The 6,245-nt window shown below is 45.2% G+C and overlaps 1 non-coding gene across 1 annotated transcript; it reads left to right on the plus strand.

Annotated features, from left to right (window-relative positions):
- Window positions 1–2,570: 2,570 nt before the first annotated feature.
- Window positions 2,571–2,643, plus strand: Trnav-aac (transfer RNA valine (anticodon AAC)). The gene has a single exon. It is a non-coding gene; the product is annotated as a tRNA-Val (tRNA).
- Window positions 2,644–6,245: the final 3,602 nt, after the last annotated feature.

Raw genomic sequence — 6,245 nt, forward strand, 5'->3', positions numbered from 1 at the left:
GATACAAGACTTGTTAACAGATAGAAAATCCTAAGAAGGCCAGGTCATGTGCAGGGTCAATGACCAGATCCAAGTCTGCCATTTCAACCCTCGTTGATCCATCTTGCAAACCGTAAGCGCAAGTGAACAGGTAGACCCAATCTGGATGGCCAGGCGGAGCTAGGAAAATCGGTGCGCTGGAATGCCGGTCCAATTTGTTAGCCACTGCGCCACCCTAGACAGTTTGTGTATCGTAAGGTGACAAAGACCGGCGGCTGACCATTATCATTAGAAGGCACAGTGCGACGTGCATATATAAACCATCAGGTATTTGCATCATTCAGAGCCGTTAGCTAGCAAGAATATCGGTGTAAGGTGGAACTATCACATAATTGCATCCAGGGCAATAAAGAGCAGAGGCTGAATTTTACTAGAAGAACCCTAAGGAAGTGCAACTCCAATCCGTTCATTATCGGTTCGTGTATCATAAATCCCATCACGAAGGAGAGACTTCAGGATGTGGAACGACTCACGTTATACATTAACAGGCAGAACCAGATCCAACAGGACATTCCTGTAACGTATACTGGCAACAAATTGTGACTGCTGCTAATTACTCATACTGATATTTATGGCAATAACTTCTAAATTACTTCATATATACTTACGTGTGTTCTAGAAAAAGGTGGTGCTCCTCCTCGTAGCTGCTCTTAGCTAATATAGTACTTCAAACAAAGCGCTCATGTAACTTTGCACAGAACATTGTCAGCTCTCCACATACTAGCTCTATCAAGAGCTGCCTAATGTACAGCTTAGAATTATGCAGAATTTACATTCGTAAGTACAAATATCATGAAATATTGTACACAGATTTACATCATTTTTGAATTTAAAGGAATTTTAAATCTTGTGCCTGATGTCGGCTCATTAATCTGTAATACTCATTTGGACAAGAATATAAAACTTCGTTCTGAATCTTAGATAGACATACATACTGTATAAACAATATTCATACAGCATGCTTCTCTATAATAAGTTCTTTTTTACGTTGGATGCATAGCCCCGGTCATGCTATAGGACAGTAATGACTGAAAGCATGCTAGCAACTCTGCCTGTGAGCCAACAAACCCGGAGAGATTTCTGTGTGCAGAGCAGGCAAAGTCGCTGCACACGAGAGTGCTGGAGATGAATGTGAGGATTTTCTCAATCGAGCGCTGGCGAGCATACGAGGAGCATGGAACGCAAACTTGTACTTGATGTATCGAATAACTGAGCGCAATGGATGAGGCGCTAGACGCATTTATCTAGAACGCTTCCTAAACGGACATCAACCGCACGACAGTTCGTTTGCACTTCTGCACCGAAATGCGTGCGATTACGGCTCATTAAGAAACGGCTGGGCCCAGGCTTTTTTTTTTTTGTTTTTTTTTCATTCTTCTCCCAGAAGGAGTGAGGAGGTCACATGGAGAGCCTACTGCTCTTTTGTGCCTATATTATGTTATGCTGTTTTGACACATTTTATTTATAATAGGGGTATGATTTTTCTATTGTTATTTCGAGTGTCTACTCATATCTAATCGCTTTCTATCGCATGGGAGGGTGAAAAGATCCTGGCACCTGCCCGAGTGGTGAGGGAAACCACCCTAAAACCTCAGCAGGGAGCTGTTGAGTCTTCTGTATCTTGTGTCTATGTTATTTGTATTCTTCAGCGTCTGTTCGGTGTGTGGTCAATGTTTTTACTTTCTTGATTTTAAGTGTCGTCTTCGTCTTCAGGTTCGTCATATTGAAGGTGTTTTATCATGTCCTCTTGTACGTCAGTGTCGGTAACATTTGTTGCTGTTTTATTGCCTTTATGCTAGTTTTAATTATTATGGGTGGATAGGGGTATTTTGTTTTTGAGTGCCTTAGGACTGTGTAATTTCTTTGTAGGAGCTCCGTTGTTGCTGTAATGTTCTGAAGACGGTTGGCGCCAATTTTGGCGCTTAGCTGAACCCACCTTTTCCTGAAGGGTTGTACGTTTGTATATTGGTAGACTAATTCGTTTCGCGTCCTGGGATTCATTTGGGCTGCTATTATTAATATTTTCCTTTCTGTTGCCATTATCTTCCCTATTGCAGTTTTGTTTGCCATCCATACTGGAGCAGCATGTTCTAGTACGGACCGAACAAAATCTTTGTATGTGTATATCATTGTTTCGGTATTTTGCCCCGTTTGTACTGCTTCTAAATAGGCGGAGTGGTTTTAGCCTCGTCGTGATGTCCTTTCCATGTGGCTCCCATGACATGTATTTGTCTAGGGTGCTCCCCACATACTTTGCGCTGCCCTTCGATGTTATGGTGCGGCTCCGTGCCGCTAACGAAGTACCTCGTACGGAAAGAAAGAACCGCTGATGCTACTGAGGACTCGCCCGCGAGCGTTTCCAAAGACTTCTTGAGCTCTTATTCGTGACGGCATTCAGACAGTAAAGGGGGCTGTCGATTTTTGGATACGAATGCGAAATACCTGCATTCTGCGTTTCCGCGCAGTGATTTTTGCGTTAAAATGGCGACCGTCCTACAAGTTCTACCAGAGGTGCAGCGCAGAGCGTTGCAGTTTCCGTGGTGTAGCGGTTATCACGTCTGCCTAACACGCAGAAGGTCTCCGGTTCAATTCCGGGCGGAAATGCTTTTTCGTCGCACTCAACAAGACACTTGCTACTGTGGTCATTTAAATCGGCGCGTTAGAGAAGAAATTGTGTTGGATGCCGTGGAGATTTCTCCATGCACCAGCACGTGTGCCGTTGGCTCGGAGTTAAGAATGTTTTGAGCAAGTCCCCTACACGCCTTTCATCTCTAAAGGATGCAGCTATTGCACACCGATGGCCATCCTGCACGTGTGCGTTTCGCGCAATGGTTTCTGCAACAAAGTGACCGCGATGTGCATTTCCCAGCTTATGAGTTGTTCACTGATGAGGCCACACTGAGTAGGGATGGTGTATTCAGTCACCAAAATGAGCATCTGTGAGCATCAGAAGACTCCAACGGTGAGCGGTACCACGCAGTGCAGTTTCACTTCACAGTTACTGTGGGGCGGGTTTGGTCCCGGCTGCTCAGTCAGGTCGTACCTTTTACGATCTCGCTCCACCGCCGCGAATTATCAGACCTTTGTGGAACAGGTTATTCCCGCCCGGCTCGCTTGAAGGCGTTCAGCAAATGTGAGGACGAGTGTGTGGTTCCAAAATGACGGGGCCCGTACTCATTTTGCAGTAGCTGTTCGTCGGCGTCCGAACAGGTCACTCACTCCCGCATCAACGGACTGGGCGCGCAAAACCGGTTCCCAGGCCCCCACGTTCGCAGTATTTATCGAGCCTCGGTTTCTTTTTGCGGGGAGCTATAAAATCTCGCATGTGTGTGATCCTGTGCACTGTTATATGGATCCCGTTGCAAGATTCGTCTGCGCAGCTGCAAAGATAAAAGGAACTCCCGGTGTGTTTGGCAGTTATGCTCGGTCTACATCAGGTAAGCATGGCTTCTGGTCGTGCGAACTTCGAGCATCTATTGTAACATTAGAGCTGTATTCGTGTCGTACAACTCGTGTACTCATTATGTCCATGAAATGTTTCAAATGAATCACTGTCTTGTTTACTTTCCGATATTCGATCTCTGCCATCACTTACCCCTGACGTTCGTGGCCATGGGTTGCAATGCAGTTCTCAGTCCGTTTGATGTGCCGCGCCTCCCCCAGAAGTTTGTTGCAACATCCCTGTAGGAGCACGTACTACTAAAATCTGTTCATACCACTTCGTTCCCTGAGCGGAGGTAATCGTGCGGTGCGGATGGAGGAGGACAACGACCGCCGCGGAGAAAGTAACGGGCTGGCAGTAGAGAGGCGAGCAGAGTTCTCGCAGTACTTGAAACACAGTACCGATTTCTTGCTCTGGTGTAAATGAGTTCGGGAGAGAGACAGATTTCGTGTAAGTGCCTGTTTACAGAGACGCTTATCTTTGCATGTAATATATATCCTTAGCACACAACAAAGCCGAGGAAACAAACGGAAACCGGCACTGAACGGCTGTTCACTGCAGCGCTGGAGAATGGTGGGCCGCTTACGTCGGCAGAAGTGGCAAAAGGCATGAAACGTTCCGAAGTACCTCAAAGAGTTCCAGGCAGAACTCTAGCTCTCACGGAACAAGAAAAAGTAAACAGACTACAGTGTGTGAAATGGCGCCTCCAACAATGCGTTTGCACGGGCGGATGACACTTAGCAACCTATTTCGCCGTTACGCAAAACAAATGTAGGTCTACCCAACAACGAAGCATGACATACATAAATAAATAATACCAGACACGCTTACCTTATGTCACACGTAGTCATCTTGCCTTGGCATCAGCGAACTCCTGCACAACTCTGTTCAATTCCAAACAGTCAGCTGTAGCTCATGTTCCGCCGTCATTGTTGTCAGCCCACACAGTCGTGGCTGACCCATCGTCATCGTTGACCTCTGGTACATTTTAATCAGTTCAAGCTTCGAAAAACTTCTTTTTCCACTTGCCACTGTCACCGTTTATGTCAGCTATGTTCTTAGGAGTACATTTACTTTGGGTGCAAAGCCATATTCTCGTGTGGGTTTAAAAGCTTCAGTTGATGTGCTACCACACTATACCAACGTCGAGACCAAAAAAGTTCATCTTTAAAATCGACAAGACTGATGTCCTTAAAATTGTCGTACAGTTCGGAAGAATTGTCAGATGATATTTCTTTGATTCTACTAACTCTGTACAAAAAATCAGGAAGCTCACTATGACTCTCAAGCTGTTGAAATTTTCATTGAAAGCATGTATTGAGTTGGCGCATAAGATCGCAGCGTTCTTTCTGTGAGTTCAATAAACACAACAGGTACAAGTAACAGAGACTTTAATTATCAATAATATATCCTTCTTCACTATTTACGACAGTCTGACATCGATGGGTAACTTTTAGATTCTGCGACTGTACAAATCAAGTCGTTTTGAGGTGAAGAACTCGTCGAGCCACGTTCGGAGCGCGTTTTTATCTGCAAAGCAAGTTTCTTGAAGGTCGTACGATTGAGAGCGGAAAAGGTGACAATCTGAGGGTGAAAGATCAGTTAAACAAGATGGGTGCGGAATGACTGCCCAACCCAACTCCTGTGTGGTGTTCTGCGGGGCGGGCGTTATCGTGGAGTAACATCACTTCACGCAGTCTTCCTGGTCGTTGTTCTCGGACTGCGTCGACAGTATGTGCCGGCAGTGATGGTTAGACATCGGGGAAGCAATTCCTACTACGCCACACCGTCGCTGCTCCACCAGACGCATAACATTACCTCTTGTGGACGCGCGCAGGTCTGGTGCTGCTTTGTTTGGGCTCAGTCATTCCTTTCTTTCCCATAAGTTACAACGAAGTCAGCGTTTATCGTCAACAGCAGCGATACAGGATCGGAAGGGTCGGTGTTGTTCACGAGGCAATTGATGAGCAAGCAGGGACGCACGTATGGCTACCAACTAATTCTTGTGATTCTAGCTTAGAGCATGCCTAATAAATTAGCCGCTATGTCCTCAGAGAATGTTCGCCGTCGCAAATCAGAGGTAGAAAAAGTTAATATGATTTCAGTAAGTTGCAGGAGCATCCAAGGAAAAGTCCCAGGATTAGTATCGCTTATTGCATGTTATAAAGCACAGATAGTATTAGGAACAGAAGTTGGTTGAAACCAGACGTTAATGACAACAAAATCGTGAGTTCAGGTTGGAATATGTATCGCAAGGATAGGTCAGTCGCCAATGGTGGTGGCGTATTTATTGCAGTAAAGAATTCGAGAATATCTAGCGAGGTTATCACGGATTCCGATTATCAATTAATCTGGGTGAAGTACCAAAGACTGGTCAAAAATGGTAAACATATGCTTTTATAGACCGCCTAGGTCAGGAGCTCTAGTGGTAGAGCGATTCAGACAGAACTTGCAGAATATCGTTAGTAATTTTCTTGATCACGCCGTTGTAAAAAGGGGTGACTTCAACTTGCCAGGTGTAGATTGGGAATGTCATGCTATTAAAGCCGATGTCAGAGACAGGGATTCGTGTGGCATTCTTCTTGATTGATGTCTTGTCCGAAAATTACTTTGAGCAGATAGTTAGAGAGTCAACTCGTGAGGGTAACGTCTTAGACCTCCTGGCAACAAACAGACATGAACTTATCGAATCAGTTAACGTATAGCAAGGTATCAGTGATCGTAAGCCTGTGTTAGCATGTATGACAACGGTGACAAAGAATTT

Source organism: Schistocerca serialis, chromosome 1 (assembly GCF_023864345.2).
Source record: "Schistocerca serialis cubense isolate TAMUIC-IGC-003099 chromosome 1, iqSchSeri2.2, whole genome shotgun sequence".
Taxonomy (NCBI): Eukaryota; Metazoa; Arthropoda; class Insecta; order Orthoptera; family Acrididae; genus Schistocerca; species Schistocerca serialis.